This window comes from Giraffa tippelskirchi, chromosome 12 (genome assembly GCF_054371585.1).
Source record: "Giraffa tippelskirchi isolate mGirTip1 chromosome 12, T2T-mGirTip1v1.2.pri, whole genome shotgun sequence".
Classification (NCBI taxonomy): Eukaryota; Metazoa; Chordata; class Mammalia; order Artiodactyla; family Giraffidae; genus Giraffa; species Giraffa tippelskirchi.
In genome coordinates, this window is record NC_137286.1 from 150,112,001 (window position 1) to 150,129,047 (window position 17,047).

Below are 17,047 nucleotides of genomic sequence, written 5' to 3' on the forward strand. Positions count from 1 at the left end.
AGTGCGTCTGTGCTTTCTGGTTTTTTCTTTCTTTCTTCTCCTTTAAGGGTGTCAGGGCGATTTTCCTTTGGCAGTTGGCTTTCTAAACATCAGCTGCCATTCCCTGGGGGCAGCTGGCTGGAAGGGAAGCCCAGGCCTTGTGGATTGACCTGAGGTTCCTGTTGTCATGTTGTAGTTACAGAAAATGGCCACAAGGTGGTAGCACTTTCCCATGCCCACCTTTGGATCCTGGGGGCAAGCGGAGCCTTAGGGCCAGCTGGCTTCCTGGCTGTGTAATAAATGAGTGGGATGTGCCTGAGCAAAGAAGATTGGCCTGAGTCTCACCCCTTTCCCCCTACAGCATCTCACAAACAGCTCTTCTAGACGAGTCCCTTCAGGGTCCACAGTGCACTGCTGGGGGTTCTCAGGAGTTAGAAGGCTGCATTCTCAGGCAGGAGGCTGGAACTGGGCTTCCCAGCACCAGGAGAGGGAGAGGCTGCCTGAATAACCCCAGTTACACAGATGACAGCACCCTTATGGCAGAAAGCGAAGAACTAAATAGCGTCTTGATGAAAGTGAAAGAGGAGTGAAAAAGCTAGCTTAAAATTCAACATTCAAAAAACGAAGATCTTGGCATTCGGTCCCATCACTTCATGACAAATAGATGAGGAATCAGTGGAAGCAGTGAGAGTGTTTTTTTTTTTTCCCTTGAGCTCCAAAATCACTGCAGTTGGTGACTGCAGCCATGAAATTAAAAGACGCTTCCTCCTTGGAAGAAAAGCTATGACCAACCTAGACAGCACATTAAAAAGAAGAGACATATTTTGCTGACAAAGTTCTGTCTAGTCAGAGCTATGGTTTTTCCAGTAGTCATGTATGGACATGAGAGTTGGACCTTAAAAAAACTGAGCGCTGTGGAATTGATGCTTTTGAACTGTGGTGTTGGAGAAGACTCTTCAGAGTCTCTTGGACTGGAAGGAGATCCAAGCAGTCCATCCTAAAGGAAATCAGCTCTGAATATTCATTGGAAGGACTGATGCTGAAGTTGAAGCTCCAATACTTTGGCCACCTGATGGGAATCCTGACTCACTGAGAAAGACCCTGATGCTGGGAAGGATTGAAGGCAGGAGGAGAAGGGGATGACAGAGGATGAGATGGTTGGATGGCATCACCGACTCAATGGACTTGAGTTTGAGTTAGCTCCAGGTGTTGGTGATGGACAGGGAGGCCTGGTGTGCTGCAGTCCATGGGGTTGCAGAGTCGGACATGACTGAGTGACTGAACTGAACGAAACTGAGGCAAAAAGGGCCTGACTTCCTCAGCTTTACCCTACTCTGGTGATCCCAGAACCTCTTATTTAAAAATAGGAATTTTGCTTTGGCTCGATTTATAAATTGAAAAAGGTCTGTGCTGAATACCTTATACAATCTTTGAAGGCATAAAAATTTAACTCTGAAGTTACAGAACATAGAACTTCCTAAAAGAAATTTCCAGCCAGTGAAGAGGGAAACCCTGTAGGGTCATGCTTTGAGAACTGCACCCCCTCCCATGAGGAGTCCAGGGGCTTATATAAGACGAGGGCTTGCAGTCAGGACTTAGAGATGGGGAACAGAGGTGTTAGGATCTTGTCAAAAACAGTCCTGGGCTGGTGTCAATAGCCCGGTAATTGAGTCTAGCAGTTCAGTGACTCTATGGCCTTTCTGATATGTAACTACAAGGGAAAGGGAGTGTTGTGAGTATAAGCAAAGGATAAGATGTGCAACACTGTGTCCTTACATGGCAGGGAGAGAGACAGAGAGACACACAGGCAGAGCAGACAGTCTTTTAGAGAGAATTTGCTGAGAACAGAGGACTGAGGTAGGGAGGGCCACTGATGAGAGAGCAGGCAGATTTCCTGACCGACCAGGAAGAGCTGATCTCTTTCATGGGCTTGAGCTAATTTTTATAGTCTCAGGACAAAGAAAGTTCCTATGAAATGGGATGGTGTTCTCATTGGTTGGGGGTCTTTTGATTGTCCACCTTGCCTAATATGGAGGATGGAACTTGCTATTTAGGGACAGAATGTGAAGTGAAAAGTGAAGTGAAGTCGCTCAGTCGTGTCTGACTCTTCGCGACCCCATAGACTGTAGCCTACCAGGCTCCTCTGTCCATGGGATTTTCCAGGCGAGAATACTGGAGTGGGTTGCCATTTTCTTCTCCAGAAGATCTTCCTGACCCAGGGATTGAACCTGGGTCTCCTACATTGTAAGCAGACAGTTTACCGTCTGAGCCACCAGGGAAGTCCAAGGGCCAGAATGACGAATGACAAACAGAATGGCCCATGACAGTGATTGCCATGGAGCTTAGCTAATTCTGGAAATATTGCCCTATGACCCCAGCATGTGGTTCCATAGTTTATGCTTTAGAAAGACCATGTTGAGATGGGGTGTAAGATTCACCGTGGGGGCAGGGAGCTTTGTTAGGGCCTGATGGAGGGATCAGGCTTGAGCCAAGGTTATGGCCCTAGAGGGAAATCAGTGTGGGGACTGGCCATAGGCTCTGGAGGGGGAACTGGCAGTCGCTGGGGCACAAGGAAGTGGGAGACTGGGAGGCCCTGGGTGTCTGGGCTCAGCAACCAGGGGAGGTCAGGCTGCCTCCTGGGTGTGGGTGCAGCAGGGTCACAGTCCTCTGTGAGGCCTCTTGGCCCTCAAGGTGAGACGGGGATGCTGTGGCTGGACAGATGCACCTGGTCTGGGAGAGGGTCCAGGCTGGAAATATCACTGGAATCGTTGCAGGAAGAGGAGAGGCCGGGCAGGCGCATGTGGGTCATAGCAGACTCCACGCGGGTGACTGTGGTGCAGTCCTGGTGGAGTCAACTCAGAGCCAGAAAGGGCTGCCTGTCAGGAGCTCAGCTTCTTTCTCTGTTCCTATAAAACCCCCATGTCAGTCTGAAACCCTGTCAGGAGACTTCTGAGCCCAGTGTTGCATGGTTTCATCAAAGGGCATGTGACCATGCTCAGTCAGGTCTGACCCTGGGGACTGTAGCCTGCCAGGCTCCTCTGCCCTTGGAATTTTTCAGGCAAAAATGCTGGAGTGGACTGCCATTTCCTCCTCCAGAGAATCTTCCCAACCCAGGGATCGAATCCCCTTCTCCTGTGTCTCCTGTATTGGCAGGTGGGTTCTTTACCACTGAGCCACCCGGGAAGCCTTTTCATCAAAGGGTCCCTGGGAAAACAGAACCACTGCCGGCCCTGCCCATGTCCTCACTGGCGATGAGCCCCATCAGGGCCCCGAGGCTCACAGACGACAGGGAGCTCTTGCCCTCAGGACTGGCTCCTCCTTCCAACCAGCTGCTGGTTAGAGGCCCAGGCATCCCCATCCTGGCTCCAGGCTCCAGCGCCTGGCTTCTGTGATAGTTTAAGGGTAAGGAAGACACTCACACTCCTGTACCTGCCTGGGGTCAAGAATGTCTTAAAATCTGCACCTCGCATATCATGGAGGGCTGAGTGTTTCCAGCGGGTATGGGGAAACCATGGGGCGTGAGGTTCCTGCGTGTGCAGGGCCTTCCCAGTGCAGAGGTCTGTGCGTTTCCCCGGCCAGTCAGCTCCCCACGTCATCCTCCCAGGAAGCCCAGACCCAGGGTCACCAGGGCAGAGGCCCTCTCTCCCTTTATGTGTAGCTGTCAGTCCCACAGTGAGAACCCGGTGCCCACCCTCCGCCGTTTCTCTGTGTGCTGCTCCTTTCCAGATGACATGTTCAGAGGTTTGAGCATTCTCAGCTGCCACACCCTGGAGAGACCTCTGTAAAATCAAGCCCACTGTTTATGAAGCTCCGTTTTGCCTTTAGTCTACAGATTCTGCTCATTTCCAAAGCTGTCAGCGCCTTTTGCCTCATCCCGCACGGTGAGGTTTTTCTATGTAGTTCTACTACAGTTAGATGCGGTGTCCCATTGTGTGTTCCACTCCTACACCCAAAATAACTAAAATCAAATAGATTATAATCGACCCCTTGGGCTATACACATCTGCAGGCTCAGACAAATGCATAGTGACAGGTATCCATTCTAAAGTATCACATGGAATCTTTTAAACCCCCACTCCATGATCTGCTTATTATTTGTGTAGCTTTGCCTCATCCAGGATGTCATAAATGGGGTCACAGTGATGTAGGAGATAGCTGGGCTCCAGGTTAGACACTAGCAACTGGCCTCCTGTTTGCATTTCAGAGGGCATGAAGAAGTGGGCTTCAGCTGGATACTCACAACGGTTAGCATTTCCTGAGACAAGAGATAGCTGGACGCCAGTTAAGGCATTTACAATCAGCCTCTTTTGCCTTCTGAAATGGAAGTAACAACAGAAACAGGGTAAATAGCCAGGGTTTGTCACTTGGAAACACGTTCAAGTAACAGTTATGGCAATAGTCAAGGTAATAGTCAAGGCAAGGACAAAGAGGGGCAAAACCCTGTGTGAGAAAAGGATTCAGGAATTGCTGCTCCCCGTCTTTTGCGACAAAGGAGATACTCCACATGCACAGGAAGGCTCTTTGTGGGTTGAAAGTCTGGGGACAGTGCCAGGCCATAATGAGTCTTGCGCCTCCCTTCACTTTGAGGTCCATCTTGGCTGAGGGGTGTGTGCACACCAAGGGGAGGGTCCCAGCATAGATCAGGTTGAAAAAGAAACCAGATAACTGGATGATGGAAGACAAAGACCTGGAAGAACTGACCTGTATGAATGACTTAACCGCCTCTTTACTGCGCTCCTCCTCACCAGGGGGGCTGCCCACACACTTTCTCTCCGGATACGCGTCTCTGCCTTGCTTCTGTCTCAACTAAACAAATGGTTTCTCTATGTGCTCTCCCACTTGTTGTTACGCTATGTCTATGATAATGAATTTTATACTTGCATTTACAGTCTCTGCCTCCAGGATAAATGCATTTTCCCCTGGGACAAAGAGTCAGGGGAAAACATCTTCTAGCCTGTAGCCCTTGCTGCTCTGGTGTCTAGGATTCCTGGTTTTCATCCAGGCTGGCCGGGGTCAGTTCCTAGGCAGGGAATTAAGATCCTGCTTCATGCCCTGCTCATTGTGTTACCAAGTCCAAGCTCACTCTGCTCGTCGCACAACAGGCCAATGAATCCAAGAGACAAGGTGTCGAGGCAATGAAGAGACTTTAATGGGGGAGCCAGCTGACTGAGAAGACGGCAGGCTAGTGCCTCAAAATATCCATCTTGTCAGGGCCTGGTAGCCAGGCTCTTTTATGGATCAGAAATGGGGGCAGGTGAGGAAACAAAGCAAGAAGACTTTTCAATCCTTGCAGATGTCTCCTAGAATGGCAAGCCTCAGGCAGGGGGATGTGTTAGTCTCACTTCCTTACAGTCCTTCATAGGGGGCTCAGATTATCTCCCAGAGGCAGGCCATTATGTATATTTATTATAACAAAAAAGAGTTACAGTCATAGAAGCAGAGCCAGTGTAAATTTAAAATTAACCCTCCCTGGTTACAACTGCTGCCTTGTTGAGTTCAATAGTGTGTGCAGCTTCTTTACACTGGATTCTTTCACTAACAGTGTATGAGCTGATGGTTCATTCCGTTCTATTGCTAAGTGGTGTTCCATTGCTTATGCTTGTAAAGAAAAACAATTTTCCTTTTACCCTTCCAGTTTTTTGGTAGAGACTTCCCCTGTAAAAAAGAAAAAACAGATTACCAGGAGAAAAACAGAAGTTTAATAACCTGTATACCTCCTGTATGGGTTTTCCTGGCAGCTCAGATGGTTAAGAATACACCTGCAATGCGGGAGACCTGGGTTCGATCCCTGGGTTGGGAAGATCCCTTGGAGGAGGGCACAGCAACTCACTTCAGTATTCTTGCCTGGAGAGCCCCCCTGGACAGAGGAGCCTGGCAGGTTACAGTCCATGGGGTCGCAAAGAGTCGGACATGACTGAGCGACTAAGCACCTACCTCCTGTATATACAAGAGCTACCCAGAAAAAGTGAGGTACTCCCTGTAACGTCCAAGGCCATTATTTAAAATACTATCTTCAGATAAAAACAATAGGAGAAAGTCCTTGGGGGAGGTTATCACGCAAAACACAGTAAAGAAATGTATGATTGTTTGCAGATTTAAGTCAGGGCTCCTCCATTGAAAAGAGCTACTTGAGGTTTAATCATCCTTCTATTTCTGGTGCAAAGAGGGATAGCCTTTAAATATGGAAATTTTTCCATTGTAAATGTCCTTCATCTGCATACAGTTTTCTGAGATTCCTGTTTTTTTTTTTTTAATGAGACTGAAATATTCCTTATGCCAGAAAGGCATATCTTGGGGCGGCGTATTCTGTTTGCCTTGACATGGATGTATCCCACTTTGCTTCTGCATTCAAGGATATCCTTATTTGTTCAAGTTTTTAGCTATTATTAATAGTGCTGCTGTGCATAATTTCCTCCTTGTTTGAATTTGGAGATAGGTTTTCAAAGCAGTTGACTAAATACTGAGATCCCAAGGTGAGACTTGTTTAGCTTTGGAACAAAATGCCCAGCTGTCTTACAAAGTGGCTGTACAGGCATCCCACTGTTAGGGGAAGCACACTGACTGAGACCGCCCACCCTGCCCAGGCACCATGGTAACCATTTGCATGAGTTGTTTTATGACTGGAGGTCCTGGTAAGGAACATGGAACTCATAAGCCACCACCAACCGAAAGAGTTCGGGAAAGGTCAAAAGGAGACACCATATGTCCACCACCTCCTAGAATCCTCGCTGGCATTCATCTTGGCTGAACAGGGTGTGCACTGTTGTAGCCATGTTCTCCGGGAAGCAAACTCACTCAGAAGGACAACGCAAATAGTGGAGTGCAATTTATTACAGAGTCTCCTCTTAGCCAAGGACCCTGACCAGTTTGTGTGACAACCTTATATACCATAAGTGTACGTGTCTAAACCCACATCCCCAGATTCCTTGAAACTAGTCTGGATAGTGTAAAGGAGAGATATAATCAAGGCTAGCTGTGATTTATATGCAGTAAGTCTTAGTTGGATAAACAGGGTAACATATATCAATAGATATTGTACAGATAATTTGTTTTGCTTTGGGGTAAATTAGTACACTCCCTTGGTGACAGTCCTGAAGGCCTTTTATCCGGGGGTCAGTTTTCCAACTGATACGTCGTCTCCATGGATACTGGGCATATAATTTAGTGTCCATCGGGTTAGCACCCAGGCATATAGTCCAAATTTCACAGTGGTTTCATAACGGAGACTGATTTTCAAGATGGAATCTGTTTGGCCTACTTTCCTCCTTCAGCACTACCAGGCAGGACTCTGAGTCAGAATGATTGGCTAAAGACAACCTGGAAACTAATCCCATCACCATAAAACCTGGCTGGGTTCCCTTCCCGTACTGCTCTCCACCTGGGCGCCCTTCCCAATAAAATCTCTTTCTTTGTCAGCACGTGTGTCTCCTCGGACAATTCATTTCCGAGTGTTAGACAAGAGCCCAATTTCGGGGCCTGGAAGGGGTCCCCCTTCCTTCAACACCACCAGCAATGAAGGAGAGCTTTTGTTGTTCCTCACACTCCAGCAATCGCTACTGTCATATATTCGGAGCTCAGCAGTGCTAATAGGTGCAGTGTGTTAACTCATGATTTTAATTGTTATTCCCTAGTAGTATGATACTTTTGTATAATTTTTCTATGATATTAAGCATCTGCATATCTCCTTTGGCCAGGTGTTTCTGTTTAGATCCTTACCCATTTTTTTTTTTTTTTAATTTAAACTGGGGCTGTTTTAGAGGTCTTTGTCTATTTTAGGTCCAAATCCTTTATTAGATATGTGTTTGCAAATATTATTCTCCCAGTTTGTGGCTTGTCTTTAGACTTTCTGAATAAGGTCTTTCAGGGGAGAAATCTTTTATTTTATAAAGTCCACATATTTTTTTCTTTTATGTATTGGTGTTTTCTGTGTTACAACTCAAAGCTCATGATATGCAGACCAAAGCCAAAGTCATGTATATTTTCTTATATATACAAGTAATTTTGATTGTTTTGCATTTTAAATGTCTGTTAATGAATCTGAGTGAATTTGGTGTAAGTTTTACAGTTTGTGTTTACAGTCATTTCATTTCATATGGTTTCCAGTTGATTGTTCTGTAACTGTTTTGGAGAAGTCATAAGATATTCATCTCTATTTCAGTTTGAATTTCATATCTGCAGCAGAACCCCACATATCTGCTCCATGGCCCCCTGGGGCCTGCTCCGTCTGAGATCCAGGAAACAGGAGGACCCACCAAACCGAGCCCATCCCTCATCAATGAGGTCAGGCTTCATGCTGTCTCTTCAGACTGTGTTCTTTCACTGCGTAATATGCACGTGAGATTTAACCATGCCTTTTGAGGGTTGGTGGTTCATTCCTTTCTACTGATGAGTAATACTCCATTGCATGTGTATGGGAGGAAAAACAATTTTCATTCTGCCCTTCCATAATAAAAGACAAATCACCAGGAGAAAAAACAGAAGCATACCTCCTCTATGTTTCCCTGATGGCTTGCAGAACAGGGGAGATGGGTTTGATTTCTGGGTTGTGAAGATCCCCTGGAGAAGGAATTGGCAACCCACTCCAGTATTCTTGCCTGGGGAATCCAATAGACAGAGGAGCCTGGGGGGCTACAGTCCATGGGATCCCAGAGTTGAACATGACTTAGTGACTAAAACAACAAATGCCTACTGTATACAGGGGAGCTACCCAAGAAAACTGAGTCAGTCCCTGAAATGTCCTAAGCCATCACCTTAAATACCATCTTCAGCTGAAGACAGAAGTTAAGACCTTGGGGAATGAGAGAAGCCAGTTATGGAAGGTTATCATCAAGACACAGTAAAGAAGGATGATTGTTGGTAGATTTAAGGTGGGACCTTTCCATTGATAAGTTACTTGAGTTAATTATCCTTCTATTTCTGGTGCAAACAGGGGCAACCCTTAAATGCAGAGATTTCTCTGTTGTAAATGTCCTTCACAAAAGGCAATTGCTACTTAGTTTACTGGGAGTCCTCTTTTTTCCCCCTTGAAGCCGATGTAAATAATCCTCACACCAGAGAGGCTTATTTTGGGGTGGCCTACTCTACTTGCCTTCAAGTTTTTGACTATTATGAATAGCGCTGCTGTGCCTAAGTTCATCTTTGTTTGCATTTGGGCATGGATTTTTCAAAGCAGTTTCTTAAATACTGGAAATAATGATTGTTGGATCCCAAGGTGAGGTTTGTTTAGCTTCGGAGAAAACTGCCCAACTGTGTTACAAAGTGGCTATGCATGCAGCCTACCAGCAGTGAGGGGGCATTCCTGCTGTTCCTTAGCCTCCAGTAATTGGTATTGTCATATATTTAGAATTTACAGTCCTAATAATATGTGTGATGTGATATCTCATGATTTTAATTTATAATTCCCTAATGGTGTATGATGTTGAGCATGTTTTTGTTTTTGACTATCTGTATATCTTTTTTTGGCTGGGTGTCTGTTCAGATCTTTATTCGTTTTTTATGGGGTTGTTCAAGAGGTCTTTGTCTATTTTGAGTCCAAATCCTTCATCAGATATGAGTTTTGCAAATACTTCTCTCCCAGATTGTGGCTTGTCTTTTGATTTTCTGAATAAGATCTTTAAGAATCAGTTCAGTTCAGTTCAGTCGCTCCATCTTGTCTGACTCTTTGTGGCCCCATGGACTGCAGCACACCAGGCCTCCCTGTCCATCACCAACTCCCGGAGTTTACTCAAACTCATGTCCATTGAGTCAGTGATGCCACCCAACCATCTCATCCTCTGTCATCCCCTTCTCCTCCCACCTCCAATCTTTCCCAGCATCAGGGTCTTTTCAAATGAGTCAGCTCTTGGCATCAGGTGGCCGAAGGATTGGAGTTTCAGCTTCAGCATCAGTCCTTCCAATAAATATTTCAGGACTGATTTCCTTTTGGATGGACTGGTTCGTGCTCCCTGAAGACTACTGGACTCTCAAGAGCCTTCTCCAACACCACAGTTGAAAAGCATCAATTCTTTGGTGCTCAGCTTTCCTTATAGTCCAACTCTCACATCCGTACATGACTAGTGGAAAAACCATAGCCTTGACTAGATGGACCTTTGTTGGCAAAGTAATGTCTCTGCTTTTTAATATGCTAGGTTGGTCATAACTTTTCTTCTAAGGAGAAAGCATCTTAATTTCATGGCTGCAGTAGTTGTGCATGGGCTTAGTTGCTCCATGGTAGGTGGGATCTTCCCAGATCAGGGATTGAACCCATGTCTCCTGCATTGGCAGGTGGATTCTTAACCACCAAGGAAGTCATTCCCCTCCCTCCTTCCTGCCAACCTCCTCCTTTAAAAAAAGACTAAAAGCAACCTGTTTAGTAAGTTTTCAGGGGTCTGAGCTTTGAGGTCAGCGTCTGTGGTGTCATTCTCCCAAAGGCTTCAGATACCGGTTGGGCTCATGAGTCTGGCAACCAGGGTGGGTCTGGTGGCTGAAGACAGGCTTGGCCTCTGGACCTCTGCCCTCACCGACTCACGTAGGGTCCCCGAGCCCTGGCAGCCAAGCAGAGCGGCACACAGGTGGGGCTGGTACAGCCGTGGGGCCGCTGCAGTCAGAGTGGAGCCTGCGGTGGAGGCAGCTGGCTCTCCGTTCCCGTGACTGCTGCTGTCCTGTGTGCCCGTGCAGGGCAGTCATGGTGTCAGGTGAGGCCTGGCCGCTGTCGTGGGGACAGGATGGGACCTCAGACAGCTCACATCCCCACCCCACCCCCCCACTTAGATCGTGGCTTGTGGCTGCTGTCAGCTCCCTGGGCTGGGAGGCTGGGTAAAGCACCAGTCCCATTGCTCAAGGTCAGCTGAGACCCCAAGCTCTGGGGTCACACACCGTCCCCGCCACCATGCAGGTCGTCCCACTTCTGTGAGGGAGGGCCTGTGCGGGGCTGTGGGTGATGGGGGATTTGGGGGTGTTGTGGGCTGGCCCAGGAGCCAGCTTTTTGAGGGGAAGAGAGGGGAGCAGAGGGGAGGGAGAAGCTATGAATTGCTCAGGCTCCCAGGGGATTCCAGGCCCAGCTCCGGTGGGAGGTGCAGGTGAGAAGCCCCTGCAAGTTGCTCGATCCCCACCGTATTTCAGTTGAAGCCCCTCTGCCTGCACCACCCTTAACTCTCCCTCCCGTGGCCCCTGCCTAAAGCTGCAGAAGATGGGGAATCTATATGGCTTCCCTTCCTGTAGGGAAATCAAGCCACAGACAAACGTGTTCCTTTGAGAAAGCATGAAAGAAACGAGAAAATAATAGTGGGTGGTTATTACTGACATGGTTCATGTAGAGACGCTTCAGAAGCCTGGCACAGGGAGGGAACTGAGGGCCATCGCCCCCAGTCCTGGAGTTTGCACCCTCCGCCCCCTGCCCCATGGCCCACTCTCCCCTTGGTGTCTTCTGGTGACTGGGCGGACTTCAGCCTCCTAAACACATCCTGGAAGGATGAGGCCAGGGCAGAGGTCATTCACAGAGGGGAAGGTGTGGTCGACTCTTTAGAACGCCATTGTCTCCACTCTCTGTCGGAACTCAGTTCTGGGTCTAAGCAAGAGTAGCTTCCTGATGGGGTCCCCACCTTCACTCACCGGGGGGCCTTTGTGTCCACCTTGTCCCTTCGTGCAGCCTGGTCACCCCTGGGACCCGTGCTGTGCGTATCTGCTCTGCTCATCCCGGGTCCATCAGACTTCACTCATAAAAGGGACGTGTAAGGATGAACTATTCCATAGTTAAGAATTTCAAGGTCATGACACCGTTGGCCAGAGCATGTGGACACAGGTACGAGGCCCGTGCATAGAGAAGCCACTGTGTGGGCTTTGAGGACCCTCCGTGTGGGGGTGGGATGGGGGCCGGACAGGGACTTCCTTCACACGCGGCTCCAGGCTCTGTTCTTGGCAGGCGGACGACTGTCCGCACTGCCTGTCTGTGGAGGGGCTATGGGGCTGCCCAGCTCAGCAGGAACGGCAGTGGTGGGAAGGGAGGTCACCCTCCCTTAGCATCCCTGACCTCACACCCACTCCTCAGGGCAGCCAAGTGCCTAAATGGCCCCTTCCTCATCTAGTTCTGAAAACCTGGAAGGTGTGGGGGCTGAAGGACATGCAGAAAACAAAATTCTGTAAAGCAATTATCCTTCAATTAAAAAATAAGAAAAAGTTAAAGAAAAAAACACAAAGAACAGCAAAGGTGGGGCTTGCCTTCTCATCCAGCCTCTGCCAGATTCTCCCTGTGCTCATGCATCAGACTAAAATGCTGCTGACTCCACCGCGTATCACAGATAAGAACAGAGACACAGAGAGGCTGAGCATCTTGCCCCAGGTCACAGAGCTGCTGAGGGCAGGGCTGAGAACTGGATCCCTGTGGTTGAATCTGGAGTCCAGATGCTGTGATGACCCTGAGGGAGTGGCAAAGACCAGATGGTCCAGGCTGAGCAAGGCACACATACACACACACACACATGCATGAGGCCTTCACCTTTGAGGCCACAGAAGTCAGAGGAAACCAGAGGGCAACCAGGAGAGGCCAAAGGAAAGTCGAGGTCTATAAGGAGGAGAGACCACACTTCCCAGGAGGCCGAGGAATTCTCTTCCCTGGTGAGTCTGTCTCAAACCCTAGATTCCTCTTCCTGGACCCAAGAACCGACTGTCCCATGACCTAACTGAGTTGGCTCCAGAATTATGCCTTCCCAGGGGTTCAGCTACCACTGGACCCCACTGCTCTCAGTAATAAGCGGGGAATAAGTACATAGTCTGGGCTTCAGATTTGTTTGGAGACAAAATGTATTAGGAGTACAAAAAACCACGAAGGCAATTGGCATGAACATCTCCAGAACACTTAAGAAACCCTCTGCTGTTTATCTACTTCCTCTCCTGTCATGAAAGTGGAAGGTCTATTTAATCAATTAATTCCGTGTTTATCACACTCTTTCTTTAAAATGTTCATTTATGTATTTATTTATTCAGCTGCACTACGTCTTAGTTGCAGCATGTGGGAGTTAGTTCCCCAATCAGGTATTGAACATGGGTCTCTGCATTGGAATCTTGGCTACTAGACCACCTGGGAAGTCTCTCCTCATACTCTTGGGGACAGTAACAGGTCATAGACCACCTCCTCTGAGGCCCCCTTAGAGCTGAGGCATGGGGTGGCTGCAATAATCCTCCTGTGGCTAAGATGTGGTTTGTTGGTCATGACTCACTCACACCCCCTGCACACATAGGCTTCTCCCCTGTGTGTGTCCTCTGGTTTGTGATGAGACTTGACCTATCCTTGGAGACTTGCCCACACTCTCTGTATTTGGCTTTTATAATCCCTGAGACCCCTGCCCCCATGAATAATTTGCCTGTGTCCTCTGGATTCAGTTTCTGGCTTGTGCTGGGCTCTTCTGTCATTCTCTCATGCACCCCAGAACCCCCTATTTGTCCTCTGGGTGAGTAGGAAGAGGCCCTTGAAATCCTCTTCAGCCTTATGCTTTTCAGCAAAGGTTGGGGCCTTTTCTTTGCCTCGTGACCCTCAGGTTTGTCACTCGGGCTGTGTGGATCGGAATATCGCTGCTGCTGATTTTGATTCCTTGGGCAGAGATCCTCTGCTTGGAGGTGGTCTCTTTCAGATGGTCTCAGGAGCGTCTGAGAGGGGTGACTGCGTTGGACGTGTTCGCTGAAGAATTTCTGACTGGAGAAGGCCAGAGAGCAGGAGGCACGTGGGTGGATCTTGGGCTTCGGTTCTCCTGAAAGAGGAAGCTTTTGGTCAGGTAGCTGGTTTGCCATGGCAAGGCCTGCCCACTAATCATCTTAGGGTTGACAGCTCACGATTTGTCTGCCATCAAGTGTGTCTTTACAGTCCACTTTTCCATTCCATTCTTATTTTCTACATCTAGAGAAATCCAGGAAGCTTGTGTGAAGGGCCTTTTCTACACATCACCCAGACTAGGGACCTTCCAGCAGCATCGGAGGCAGCGTCTCTCCTGAGAGAGGTGGATCTGCAGGGATCTTTCCCTGCATGTAAGTATCTGAAAAGTCATGTCACCGTGGCCACAGGTGTTTTACCCTACTGAGAGATAAGACTCTTGATGACTTAGGTGGAATCTTCCTGAGTGGCTCCCTGTGAGGGGAGAGGGTCTATTAAGTTAGGGGCGCCTGGCCTGGAGCTCTCTGCATATGGGAGGCAGCACAGGGGGTGGTTAGAGCAGGTGTGAGTAAAGGTGACTTTGCAGCTCCTGGTTCAAAGAGCAGCTTTTGTGCCGATCTCTGCAGGAAATGGGTTTCAGACTGGACGAGACCGAGTGGCCTAGTTCCCACTGACAACAGATCTCTGGCTCCTGCTGCCCTAACTGGTTCACAAATTGCTCCTCTCTCAGTTTTCCATAAATCAGAAAATAAAGACATGTCCTTTCTCAAGCCTCACCAGTATTCATACCTCATTTATTTCATTCAGTCTTAGTCCATTTAACATGCACTAGGAATTCCTGTTTAAAAATACACCTCCAGCCAGACTCCTCACACCCTCACTCCCGTGCATCTTCAGCCAGCCCACTCTCCCTTCATGTCTGGGAGTGAACTGACTTCTGAGGAGACTCCCCGCTACTGTCTTTTCCCAAAAATGAGCCAAAGCATCGTCACAGAACAGAGACCATGCCGCTTGCAGCTGAAAGCCGCACGGTTGTTCTGTGTCACCCAGGAAGAGCCCTGGGGCCTGCACGTGGACACGGGCCCTGAGGTTTCTGTGTCCCGTCCAGCTCCTTTCTTGCCCTCTGTGCTTCCTCCTGCGACCACTGGCATGGCCTCTCGTCCCGGCCCTGGGGCTGTGGCACTGGCTGCTCCCCTGCCTGAATCCTTTCCCAGGGGTGTTATCTCTGCAGAGACCCTGCCCCACCATCCTGCGCCACACCCCACCCTCTGCTCACGCTGATCCGAGGCAGTTTTCCTGCGCTGTTTTCCTCAGAGCACCAGCCCCTGTCTGGTATGAAGCCCGTGCTGCCCCAGGGCAGTGGTTCTGTCTGTTTCGGTGCGTGGAGCCCTGTCTGGCACAGAGTATGAGCTCACGTGACAACAAACTGAAACAGTGACTGAATGCAAATCACTGTACACGTGTCGCTTAGAAATGGGAGGAAATGAGGGAGAAACAGGGAGAGGTGAGAGGGCGGGTCGGTGCTGGGAAACGTGCTGTTTGTCTCTGAGCCGTTCAGCAGAAGGTGATGTGGCATAGTTTTTGCGTGAAATATTGAAAAGTAGAACTAACATTTTTAATATAGAAATCTTTTCTAACAGTCATATGAAATGAATCAAATTCTGAGGCATTTTAATTGCGACTTGACTGACCGTAGACTGAATTGTACTCTGCTTCGGAATCGGACCAGGGAGGCTCCCCAGGATGGGCTGGGGCCCTGGAAGAGGGGTGGCGCTCACCTCTCCCGGCCGCGAGCTCGCTCTTCCCCCCGCTGTCCCGCTTGATGCCGAGGTCCTGGCCGTACTTGTCCCCATACCAGACCAGCAGCTCACAGCCCGGCTTGACCACCTGGCAGGTTCGGTAGAAGATCTGCCCGTGATACTGGAAGGCCACCAGGTTCTGCTCCTCGTCGTCCTGGGCACAGTTCACGTACCTGGGGTCGAGGCCGGGAGAGGGAAAGAAACCTCAGGTGACGAGTGCCCTCCACGGTCGGACCATGCCCAGCTCCTTGCCTTCAGGCTCTGAGGCCGCTGTGGCTCCCACCGCCCCTCATGGGGACCTTCTGTTCACACCTTCGACCAGGCCGTATGAATTCCTATTTCCAGATCCTGTTTCTGGTCCTCTTCCTGGCTCGAATGCTTTTCTCTCCTTACCTAATTAGCCATTTTCCAGAGCCCAGTTCCAGACTCGTCTCCACCTGGACTGTCCATGAGGCTGGTGACCTCCAGCTCCCCTAATCTCTAAATTAAGTTCTCTTTCATTCCACAGGACTTGGTGCTTCTAGGCTAACACACAGCCCTCAGCGCTCACCCCAGCCTGCCTTCTCTCTCGAGGCTTTTCTTCAATCTCCCCACGTGTAGCCAGGGTCCTATTTACTTGCCTACCCTCTCCCATCGAAACTTGGAGAGTGCTCTGACATAGCTTGAGACCCAGAACAGTAATAGTTCATTCACTTTCTGCCTGCCCTGATGAAAGGAGAGGCCCTCAGAGAATGGCCATGCTCACGGCCATCCTGCCCCTCATTCCTTCCCAGGCCTCAGGGCTCACTTCTCACTGGAACCAAGCCTGGGGAGCTTGTTGCCCACATGGGCTCAAGGTCTCCCATGTTAGGTTATCCTGGCACTGTGCAGTTACTCAAAGATAGAAAAATTAAAGTTCAGTTCAGTTCAGTCGCTCAGTCGTGTCCGACTCCTTGCGACCCCATGAATCGCAGCACGCCAGGCCTCCCTGTCCACCACCAACTCCTAGAGTTTACCCAAACCCATGTCCATCGAGTCGGTGATGCCATCCAACCATCTCATCCTCTGTCGTCCCCTTCTCCTCCTGTCCCCAATCCTTCCCAGCATCAGGGTCTTTTCCAATGAGTCAACTCTTCGCATGAGGTGGCCAAAGTATTGGAGTTTCAGCTTCAACATCAGTGTTTCCAATGAACAACCAGGACTGATCTCCTTTAGGATGGACTGGTTGGATCTTCTTGCAGTTCCTAAAATCAATTGGCTAATGTCTCTCTGCAGTATGTTCTCCAAAAGGACATGGGTTGTGTGATCTGCTTCAGTAATGAAGTTCACTGTCTAAACTGAAACATAAAGTGCTTGGTAAGTGTCAATTAAGTGAGTTAAACTGTCCCTGGTGAATGTAGACTCCTCAAGTTGTTTTCAAGTCCCCCAGTTTTGTTCAGCATATAGACTTGTGTTTTGAGGGCACATGCTATATTTTTAGTTCTTTCTTTCTAATGTCTTTTGAAATGAGAGAGTGTGATATGGAGGGAAAAGAGGACAGAAGATGTGAAAGCTATTGAGGGAGACAGGTTGAGAAATAAAGGGGTGTGGGCTTGAGGGAAGAGCGACATCTACAAACTGCAGACTCACTGCACTCACCTCATCCAGTTGGCCAAAGACGTGTCCTTTCC